This window comes from Bidens hawaiensis, unplaced genomic scaffold (genome assembly GCF_021521415.1).
Source record: "Bidens hawaiensis isolate Kalapana, Puna unplaced genomic scaffold, B.hawaiensis_p1.1 tig00024982_1, whole genome shotgun sequence".
Classification (NCBI taxonomy): Eukaryota; Viridiplantae; Streptophyta; class Magnoliopsida; order Asterales; family Asteraceae; genus Bidens; species Bidens hawaiensis.
The window spans coordinates 264903-277115 of record NW_027493963.1 but is presented as its reverse complement, the minus strand read 5'-3'; the positions used below and the strand labels follow the sequence as shown (position 1 = coordinate 277115).

General features: G+C 36.3%; 1 pseudogene across 1 annotated transcript; it reads left to right on the top strand.

The window, feature by feature from the left end:
* The first annotated feature begins 8976 nt into the window (after positions 1–8976).
* On the top strand, positions 8977–12061 carry LOC143570418 (synaptotagmin-2-like; annotated as a pseudogene). The gene is made up of 11 exons (XR_013141928.1): positions 8977–9098; positions 9226–9324; positions 9393–9443; positions 9523–9646; positions 9736–9956; positions 10062–10136; positions 10353–10452; positions 10497–10741; positions 10845–11195; positions 11571–11702; positions 11772–12061. The product of XR_013141928.1 is annotated as a synaptotagmin-2-like (transcript).
* Positions 12062–12213: the final 152 nt, after the last annotated feature.

Below are 12213 nucleotides of genomic sequence, written 5' to 3'. Positions count from 1 at the left end.
TAAAAACTTAATCTGTTTTCACGTTGTACGTGTTCCTAAGTTCTTTCTAAAAAGAGAAGTGGAAGAAAATGGAAGATGCTGAAAAACATTTGTGTTCTCGAGTTTTTAACGAAAGATAGTTTAAAAAAAAAGTAAAATAACTCAACTTTTCTTTCAAAATGAGTGGATTTGAAATAATTTCTCCTTTTGGCTTTTTTAAAAAATCTGTAATTTATTTTCCATTCAAATTCTGGAACAAGAAATTAAATAATATCCTTTCATTTTCTCTCTTCTTATTCCCATTTCCTTTATTTCGTTTATTAAACTTGAGAGCGCAAGTTTGAAGGGTTAGAGATATTTAGAAGAAAAATAAGACTTAAAATACGTAAATGATGCATATAAAATATAGATTAGGTTGTCTCAAATCTGCATCGGCTTATGCTAATTGATAAGTATGAAAACACAAATAAGTTATAAATTCCACACTCCACGCTAATAACCGTTAACCATACATGATGATCAAGTTAAGAAAAGAGCGAAATAGAATTTGTTTTTAAGAGAAATCTCATTGTTGGTGGTTTTTGTGTCATCAAGAGAGTGAAGCCCCAGGGGTTGCAAGGAGGCATCGTCGTAGTGGGGTTGTTCAATGGGCAATGCTTTTGGTGGGGTCCAAGAGTAAGCCCCTGATAATTATTTATTAAATACGTATGACTGTTAGAAAACTGCATGAAATTAATTGTCAGTTGGAACTAATTAAGAGTAACTGAGTAAGTGCTATCAACGATAACTGAAATCAAGCACCAACTTGTTCAATCCGTGACAAATGCAACCGGTAGTAAGTGATCAGCAGTAACAAATTTGAAACAACTTGATTATCAGTTTCAGTTGACCCATTAAAGTATGTGTTGTGGTTACGTTTGGTCTGCCCGTGATATATTAACAAAACAATGCATCAGTTTGGAATAATAATGCCTAAAATTTGTCACGTGTTATCAGGTTATCATTGGATCTGGATATGAAATTTTTTATTGGGCTTCAAGGCCTATCTATTAAAACATTAAAGCCCATCCTGTCACATGAAATATGTTCTTCCAAGTTTATGGGCTTCAAGCCCTTATCTTTTACGCTTGATCGTAAACTTTACAAAATACAAACTGTACAATAATAAAAAAAATTTAACTTCAAAGCTGTTGTATCAACAACATCCATACTTTATCTGTAGCTATCCAGGTTCGGTATTTTAACACTTGGTGAATCTTGAAACTTGAAAATTATATTTTTAAATGTCTGATCAGCGTTGTAGGATACACATCAAGTGATAAATATACTTAGTTACAACCGTCGAATTAGAGTGAAGCCTCTACTTGTCGATTTACTGAATAGTCTAATTCAATTCATGAATTGTTTGGGCATGGTGTGACGGTAAGGTGTCTCTTCTTTATCTTAGGTGGTGTTTGTTTTTTTACAAAAGATCTTCCTGGCCTCTTTTGTCTGCAGCGCGCAGACCACGCGCAGACATTGCCCTTTGCAGACTGTTTGTTTTTTCGAAGACGTTTCATTAAAAAACGTCAGCGCGCCCTCTTCTTGGTGCAGACTTGGACCATAGTCTTCCAACCTCTTCTAAACTCATTATTTCTATCAGATATCAATTAAGTTATTAAGTTTTTGTTAATTGAATTCTTGTTAATTGATTTGTTCAATTGTGTTGTTAATTGATTAGTTTTTTTTTTGTTCGATTATAATTTTGCATAATTGTTCAAGTATTATTAGTTTTTAGTTGAACAAAGTTTGTAAAAAGTTAAGGATTATAAAAAGTCTATAGAAAGTTTTTAGTTGAAAAAGGTTTGTAGAAAGTTTAGGTTTATGTCATCGGTTTGTGAGTTGTTTTAAGCTCGAGTTTTGACTCGTTTCATTCATTATGTATGCACTATCTACTTTCGAAAACAATTGAAGAAACTTTTGGAGGAAAAAACATTCACGTGGAAAATTGTTAATGTAAGTTTTATAATTTGCTAGTTCAGAGGTATAAAATTTGGATTTATATATTTTCAATTGTTGCTGGATAATTTGTATTTCTGGTATAGAGCTTATAATGAAAGTTTTAACAGTCTGCAGACGTTAAAAAACAAACAGTCTTCTTAATGCAGAGTGCAGAGGTTTGGTCCACCTCTTCTACTACAGATGCTGTAGATGTGGTCCGCAGACTGCATACATTTTACCTCTGAAAAAACAAACAGCACCTTAGAGGTAGATGGTTCAAAGTCTTCGAGGCAAAATAGAAACATCTGGGAGTAGGTTAGTTCGCAGGTAAAGTAAAAACTAATATATTTATTTTTAAATCCAAGTATTTAGTGTTTGCATTAGATTATATAAAACATTCAAGTCATCCCTTTAAGTCATTATAAAGTTTAAGATTTTAATACAGAAACAATAACAATTTTAAATATTTTATATGAATCATGAGAGCCAAAAATTATTTTAATTATGATTTGATTATATATATAAAATTTAAGGAAAACATCGTCAATTTTTAATGGTTTATATAAAACATAAATAGCTATAGTTAGTTATATGTCATGCCTTCTAGTGTTATAAATGCAACCATATAAATGCATAACCCATTGAAGAGGTAGGTCCCAGCAGAGCCCAGTTGGACCCGCAAGACTCACCTCAAAGAGGGACGTCTGCGCAGTTAAAACCGCAAGACTCACCTTCAACAGGGACGTCTGCGCAAAGGCTAAACTCGCAAGACTCACCTTGAAGAGAGACGTCTGCGCAGAAACCAACTGGATCCGCAGGACCCACCATGCTCAGAGACGTGACGTCCTTACGCGCTGTACGCAAGCTGTTCCCGCAGGAAAAGCCTCCCAATGGTCGACGTACTCCGCCTGTTCCCGTAGTAACGGATACTAGCCATCAGGGAAGGCTACCCGCGCAGCAAGGCTACACGCACAAGGCACTTAACTCTTAAATAATTCAGTAATGTCACCTGAAGAAGGAGTGAGCAAGCCGGGAACACTCCCGCCCAAAGCCGGGAATACTCCCGCCCAAATGAGCCAGTCCGTACGCTACTGGAGGACCTTTTGTACTGTACCTGACGAGGTATGGACAAAAGGTCTGACCAAAGCAGCGACAGCTCACTGTGACAAAGGAATAGTACACAGCCGGCCTGGTCACTATCAGCCGCTGCCTACTCACCAACCCCTGTCACTATTAGCCGCTGCCTACTCACCAACCTGTCGTAGCACGTGCATAGCCTGCAGTTGGTGGAAAAGAATAGTACACAGCCGGCCTGGTCACTATCAGCCGCTGCCTACCCACCAACTACCAGCATGGCATGTGCGTGGCCCACAGTTGGCTGAACAGGAATACTATTCAGCCGGCTGTACCTTCTTGGAAACCTACCTTCGGCTATAAATACTCCAACACCTTGGAATGGTATGGACACATTACATTACCTTACATTATCTGATATCTCATTATCTTATCTTCTCTAGCAATCTCTTAATATACACTTATATTCAAGAGCAATCTAGTCTGATTCTCACGCCGGAGGGTGGTCACAAGAAGGTACCCCCCCCCCTTCTCAGTGACGAGCTCACGGTGTCTGTTTTGCAGGTCATCAGAAGAACCATCTTTGCCGGACCTAACCCCTCGTGGGAAACATCTATTTAACCCCCAGATTATCCGTAATCTGCCCGGGGTCAATTAGTGTTTCTTCACCCATTGTCTTCAATTGGCTAGACTAAACCATCACGAAACAACATGATCACATGATAAAACCAAACAATTTTCATTTCCTACGTTCCAAATCAATGAATTTATTTTTGTGACCATCATGTGATTGGTTAATGAACTCATTGATGATGTCTATTCAAAGTCGTACATCATGTTATTGTTTTAGTAATCGGGACCCTCTCAAATTATGAGTGGTGTTTATAGTTGAGATGTGACGATTGTTGTCAAGTAATACAAGTGGTGTTTAATGTAACACTTATTTTTTCATGGTAAAGAAAATCCAAAAACTTTGTACGTTTAGTAATGAAAGTAGACTAAGGCAAGCTAAAACCTAAAGCATAAGAAGGTTTAGTAATGAAAGTAGTGATGGTATTTTTACACAAATAAAGATGAGAACAATAGAATTAAAAGGCTAGTAACTTTCATTAATTGAGAAAACTGAATAATCTGTACAAGAGATGGAACACCCATTTAAATACTAAAAGAAGCCTAAAAAATCTGAACTAACTAGCTAAAATCAATCAGTAAAAGATTCACCAATTGACCCATTATTTTATGCATAAATAAAGGAAACTACTAACACACTAACCCACGTGGGTGACGTGGTTTATTCTTCCACCTCAAGATATGGAACCACTACATTAAAAATAGCCTTCATGCATGCATGTAGTTAGAGATCATGTTTCTTCATCCCCCCATGATCCTAACTGCATCACTCCAAGCATAGAACGAAAATAGGCAAATTTCTCCTTGGATAAAGACTTGGTAAGAACATCAGCTGTTTGATCATAGGTGCTGCAAAACTCCAAGGCCACAACTCCCTTTTCAACCATTTCTCGTATGAAATGAAACTTTAATTCGATATACTTGGCCCTGCTATGGTGAACTGGATTTCTTGATAAGCTGATTGCAGACTTGTTGTCACAATAAATAACAGTGGGGTTTTCTTTTTTAAGATTCATGTCTTCAAGCAATCTTCGAAGCCATATGGCTTGACAAGTAGCCCCGGATGCAGCGATATACTCTGCTTCTATGGTAGATAGTGCAACAGTAGGTTGTTTCTTCGAGCTCCAAGACACAGCTCCACCTCCAACTGAAAACACATAGGCTGATAGGCTCTTTCGATCATCAACAGAACTTGCCCAATGACTAGTGTAGTTTCTTTGCACCTTGAATACCATATCCCAAAATCTGTAGTCCCAGCCACATACTTTAAAATTCGACGAGCAGGTCCCATATGAATCTTTGACGGACTTTGCATGAATCGGGATATCACACTAACTGCATGAGCCAAGTCGGGTCTAGTGTGAATAAGATATATGAGCCCCCCAACTAGACTACGAAATAGTAGAAGGAAAAGCTTTAACATTCAAAAAAAAAAAAAGATTTCTTCATCCACCTTTGCTGCCCCATCATTCACTGATAACTTTTCATTATAGTTCATAGGTGTTTGCTCCACGTTGTCACCTGTTACATTGAACTTTTCCAACAACCCTTGGGCATATGCACGCTGATGTAGAAAAATACCACGATCACATTGTTCAACTTCTAGCCCGAGAAACATGTTAAGAAGACCTAGATCAGTCATTTCGATGGCTTCTTTCATACTTTTCTTGAAATCACTAATAAGCTCGTGACTGGAAGAGGCACATATAATATCATCTACGTATAGACATACATAAATAATATCACCGGATAGACTTTGCTTAACATAAGATGTGGGCTCATTCATACTCTTCTTGTACCCATGATCAGAGAAATAGCGATCGATCTTAGCATACCAAGCTCTAGGAGCTTGTTTCAAGCCATACAATGCTTTATTGAGTTTATACACCATTTCAGGGTGTTCTTTAGATTCGAACCCTACCGGCTGATCAACATAAATCTCTTCAGAAAGTTCGCCATTCAAGAACGCAGATTTCACGTCCAGTTGATGTACTTGCCAACCCTTATGAGCAGCCACAGCAATTAAGAGACGGATAGTTTCGAATCGTGCCACTGGAGCGAATGTCTCATGAAAATCAATACCCGGTTGTTGTGAATACCCTTTGGCAACTAGACGAGCCTTGTATTTTACAACTTCACCTTGAGCTCCCTTTTTGGTTTTGAAAAGCCATTTAACACCAACAGTACTTCTTCCCGGTGGTAGAGAAACGAGTTGCCATGTATTGTTCTTGACTATGGATTGAATCTCTTTAACCATCGCTTCCACCCATTCTTTTAACGACGCAGCTTGAGAGTAGGTTTGAGGATCATTCACACTTAGAGCAAATTGGCAGGTGTGATAATCCTCCTCGCTGTCGGATAAACCCTCGCCACTTGTAAAGTCTTTTAACCATGTAGGGGTACGTGTTTGCCTTTTAAATGGGCATGGTTGCTCATCAATAGTGGGGTCATTTTGATGCATGGTGTTGGATAAGGTAGGTTGACTTTGAGGGGAAGGAAAAGATGAGTGACTGGCTTCATGGGTAGGTATAGGACTAGGTTGTTCTATGTTAGGTGTGTTGTGTAATGGTGATTGGCTATCATCTGACTCATTCACATGGGAATTGTCATAATTCAGTGGGAATAATAGGAAAAGGGTTACAGAACTTGTACACAGAGCTATCTGAGGTACTGCCACCATTGTTGCCCCACACCCATTTTTCATTTTCAAGAAACTCCACATCTCTTTTGAGGCTAACCTTTCGTGTTTCCGGATTGAATATTTTGTAGACCCCATTGGCAAAGTTCGAGTACCCTATAAGAATTCCACGCTCGGATCTGTCATCAAGTTTCCTCCTTAATTGGGTTGGAACAGCTCCATATGCTAAGCTTCCAAATGCGCTTAGATGATCAACAGAGGGTTTTACGCCACTCCATGCATGGAGTGGTGTTTGATCAATAAGGGCTTTGGTAGGTGATTGATTGATCGTGTATACCGCAGTTGAAACCGCCTCTGCCCAAAGGAAATTTGGTAGATCTTTTTCCTTCAGCATACTTCTCGACAGATTCATAACCGTTCTATTCTTTCTTTCAACCACCCCGTTATGTTGAGGGGTGTAGGGTACTGTAACCTCTCGCTTAATACCAGCTTGAGTATAAAAAATATTGAATTCTTGAGAGCAAAATTCACCACCTCTGTCAGAACGAAGCACTTTAATTTTCGAATCACATTCATTTTCAATTAAGGCTTTAAAATGTTTGAATTTTTCAAAAGCTTCACTCTTGTTACCCAAGAAATAAACCCAACACATTCTGGTTAAATCATCTATAAAGAGAAGATATTAAAGGCTTTTCCCAAGACTGGGAATTTGCATAGGGCCACATAAGTCAGTGTGCACAAGACCTAGTTTGGTCTTGGCACGCCATGAGGATGACTTAAATGGTTTCCTTGCCTGTTTACCAATCATGCAAGCTTCACATTTAATGGCAGTGGTAATTTTAGGCAGTCCAACTACCATTTCTTTGTCATAGAGTTGTTTGAGACTTTCAAAATGTAAGTGACCATACTTGCTATGCCACTTTAAAGCTTCTTGTTTCTGAGAATTTGAGGGACCATCCTTGACTGTAAGAAGACAAGTTGTATAAAAAATAAACATGTTATTTGAAGCCACCTTGATCTCCATGATTTTCTTCCCTGTGCTTTTGCTTTTGACAATACACATACCATCATCAAAAACTAAGGAATATCCTTTCTTCATTAGCTGCCCCACGCTTAATAAATCATACTCCAATTTAGGAGCATGAAATACATCAGTCTTGGTGGAAGGATAAGTTGTAAGTGACTGGTTTTCTGTCATGGTGGAAACGAACAGTAGTTTTTTTTTTATGGTAGAGAAAGATCGGACCGAGCCTTATGTGGCTCTGATACCACTATGATGGTATTTTTACACAAATAAAGATGAGAACAATAGAATTAAAAGGCTAGTAACTTTCATTAACTGAGAAAACTGAATAATCCGTACAAGAGATGGAACACCCATTTAAATACTAAAAGAAGCCTAAAAAATCTGAACTAACTAGCTAAAATCAATCAGTAAAAGATTCACCAATTGACCCATTATTTTATGCATAAATAAAGGAAACTACTAACACACTAACCCACGTGGGTGACGTGGTTTATTCTTCCACCTCAATATATGGAACCACTACATTAAAAATAGCCTTCATGTATGCATGTAGTTAGAGATCATGTTTCTTCAAGTAGAACTAAGGCAAGCTAAAACCTAAAGCATAAGACGCTTAAGGAAACAATACTTAAACATGAACTAGACAATTAACTTAAATCACGTAGATATAAGAATATTTGATATAGGCACCACATTACCGCTAATAGTGGTGATGTGGCAACACAAAACACAACGCGCTGGCTTAAGTCGCCCTTGTATCCACCTCATCGATCAAATTAATAAACTTAAAAAATATATATTAAATATTGTTTTTTTTAATATTTGAGTACATTTCAAATAATTTAAATTTCAATTATGCTATTTTTAGTTCGAAAAAAGTACCAATGAGTTTCGTAAACTTCCAAGAAGTTCGAAAAACAAATTTGGATCATTAATCAATCAAGTTTTTATTTTTCTTACGAAAAACGTTGTGTGTATTATGGATGTTTGAGCGTATTTAAGGAAAACTGATATGGGTTTGAGCGTATTGGATTTTAACATTGAGCATTTTTTATGTTCTTGGCTTGAGCGTTTTGTAAAACGGCTTGAGCATGATTCGCGTACCTATCGATTATTGTACGTTAAACGATTATGGTACGATAAGTTAACCTACTCAAAGTAATATAATTTCGTAAAAACCCTCCAAAAATAAAAATAAAAATAAAAACCGTTACCCAAGAACATTAGAACACAAAGCAAACCCAATGAGTTTGGATCCAATGCACGATGAAATCCCATTTTCCTCGTACTAGTAGTATCACATGTACGAATTATTATTATTATAGTTTTAATAATAATAATGTTGCAATTATCAAGGGACCACAATAAATATCGCTTGGCTTTCTTCAATTTTCCCTTTTGGTGTTGGCAGTTTCATGTTCTTCTACCTTGTCTCCTTTATTATTTCCGTTTTTTTTATTTTAAATTTCTTATTTGATAATGATAATCTCTTGATCCCTGCAACAAATATATATATATATACACATATATTAATTTTCATATTATGCAATCTTGAATCACACATTTTGATTTTTTTTTCTATAATATCATGCAATTTGGATCATATTAATCTTTTGGGATTATAGAGAAAATTGTGTTTGATCTGACACAAGTGTGAAAATGGGTGTTATAAGCACCATTTTAGGGGCTTTTGGTTTTGGGATTGGAATTGTACTTGGACTTGTGATTGGTTATTTTCTCTTCATGTTCATCCAATCTTCTGATGTTGAGGTTAACTTCCTAATTATTATTCACTTTATGTTATAAGTCGATTTGTGTTCGTGTTAAGAGTGAATAGTGAGCTTTAAGGTTTAATTCATAGCTTAATACGGTTATTAATTTGTTTTGAATCATCAAGACTCCTGAAATAAAGCCTTTGGTTGAACAAGATGAGCCTACCTTGCAACGAATGTTCCCGGAGATACCCGTTTGGGTGAAAAATCCTGACCATGATCGCGTATGTTTTGTGCGTTTTGTTTCTTGTTACATAAGTTGTTTATATGTTAACTTTTGGTTTATGAATAGGTTGATTGGCTTAACAAGTTTATTGAAGTAATGTGGCCATACTTAGACAAGGTGGTTTATATATCTTGTCTTGTTTATATTCTTTTGCATTTGGGCAACGGTTTAAATGAATATTTGCAATGTTTATTAGGCAATTTGTAAAACCATACTTGCGACAACCGAACCTATGATCAAAGAACAAACTCCTCAGTACAAAATTGATGAAATCGAATTCGATTCACTTACATTGGGCACCCTACCGCCTACTTTTCATGGTTAAACTTGTTTAAATCTCTTAATGCTATTATTATTATTATTTTTATTATTATTATTATTATTATTATTATTATTATTATTATTTCAGGAATGAAAGTTTATACGACTGACGAAAAGGAGATGATAATGGAACCATCATTCAAATGGGCGGCAAATCCTAACATTCGTGTGGGTATTAAGGCGTTCGGGTTGAGACCGACTGTCCAAGTGGTTGATTTGCAAGTGTTTGCTGCTCCAAGGATTACTCTAAAGCCATTGGTGCCAACCTTTCCATGTTTTTGTAAAATTCTAGTTTCTCTTATGGAAAAGGTGAGCTAACAATCTTTTTAAATCTAGAGGCTAAAAATTGTATGCAACTTTAAAATTTTGATGTTAAAAGTTAAAACCTTTGGTAACATATGTTTGTTTTTCCAGCCTCGTGTTGATTTTGGATTAAAATTAGGCGGGGCGGATCTCATGTCGATTCCAGGCTTGTATGGATTTGTGCAGGTTTTGTATATTTTTTTCAGTCTTTTTACTTTAGGATCTTCAAAAACACCAATCTAGAATCGATAAACATCAATCGAAGATTAAAAGATTGGATTTTTGGTAAAGATTATTCAAGAACCAAGAAACTACAATGGATTTTTTTTTTAAGAATTCAACTTTTTTATAATTTTACCACCAAGATTGGTCTTGGCTTACTTTTGTTTTTCTATTTTTTAGGAGTTAATCAAAGATCAGGTTGCAAGTATGTATTTATGGCCAAAAGTACTCGAGGTAGAGATATTGGATCCTGCAAAGTAAGTATGATCTGCCACTATATGTTTTCGTTTGTTGAAATGCATAATTAATTTTGAAATGTCAGAGCAATGAAACGGCCCGTTGGAATGTTGACTGTGAAAGTGATAAAGGCGATAAAGCTTAAAAAGAAAGATCTTTTAGGTGCTTCTGATCCATATGCAAAACTGAAACTAACCGACGACAAGCTTCCATCCAAGAAAACAACTGTCAAACACAAGAACTTGAATCCCGAATGGAATGAAGAGTTCAATCTAGTTGTGAAAGATCCGGAAGTTCAAGCTCTAGAAATTATGGTTTACGACTGGGAATCGGTATGTTTTCATGAGTAACAGAAAGGTGGACAATAGTTTTGAGTTAAAATGTTGACTAGTTTGACTTGAAAAGTCAAAGGCCTAATTTTTGTTTGTAAAGTAGGTAGGAAAGCATGACAAAATGGGGATGAATTTAGTGCCATTGAAAGATCTTACTCCTGAAGAGCCAAAGACTCTAACTCTTGATCTCTTGAAGAACATGGACCCAAACGACACACAAAACGATAAGTCACGTGGCCAAATCGTGCTTATTTTGATTTACAAGCCGTTTGGAGAAGATCACATGCCAACTGATGCTGAAGAAGTGAGTGCAACACAAAAGGCTCCTGTTGGAACTCCTGAAGGCGGAGGCTTGCTTGTCGTTATAATCCATGAAGGCGAAGATCTTGAAGGGAAACATCACACGAATCCATCTGTTCGTATGCATTTCCACGGGGAAGAAAGAAGAACCAAGGTTTGTTTTTATTTATATAAATATATATGCCATCCGTTTAATGGATAGCAACTTTTGTCTTGTGGTGGTTGAAGTTGTTATCTGTGGTGGCGACTTCACCTTATAGTTGGAACAACAGCTATCTAGGTGTAGTCGCTACGCCAGATAGCAACTTTAGCCGTTCAGCTGCTATAAAACAAAAATCTAGAACACTATTTGACAACCTTAGTATTCTTAACTACAAGACATAGAATTTGCTATCTTAAAAAAAAAACAGAAAAAAAAACCCCTCATATGTCATCAAGTCTTTTTAAAATATAACTCGTTTTTTAAAGAAAAAAAAAATGTAGCATTACTACTTAACTAAATCGCGAATTGTTTATGGAATTTTTGTAGCCTATGAAGAAGAATCGTGATCCAAGATGGGAAGAAGAGTTCTCATTTATGCTAGACGAGCCACCAATTAACGAGAAACTGCATTTGGAAGTTGTTAGTACTTCCAAAAGGATGGGACTCATTCATCCAAAGGTATAATGGATCCTTTAATTTCACCACAAGATTTATGTTTTGTTTAATGTTTGTCTTTCCTTTTGTTAGGAATCTTTGGGTTATATTGATATAAACTTGGCGGATGTCGTGGAGAATAAACGAATCAACGAGAAATACCATCTTATTGATTCAAAGAATGGCAAGCTTCAAGTGGAGCTGCATTGGAGAACTACCTAGATTTGAACTAATGGTAGCCAAATTGTTGCATTCATCAATGGAGTTTGTTTAATAATATATGAGTTGCTATAATAGGATACTAAAATCTTTAACCAAACAAATTCACGTAAAACGTTCAGATGATTTGTGTTAACTTTGAATCTTTTAGTAAGCAGATGATTGTACCCTCAAACGTAGTACAGATTATGTTAGTAAAGTCAAATTACGAACGACTAATAGGAACTAATTTAGACTTATGGACTTGCATATAACATCCATGAAACTTTTGAATATGTAAGCTTCTTGGTCATTTAAATGTCTTTCTTTTAACAGC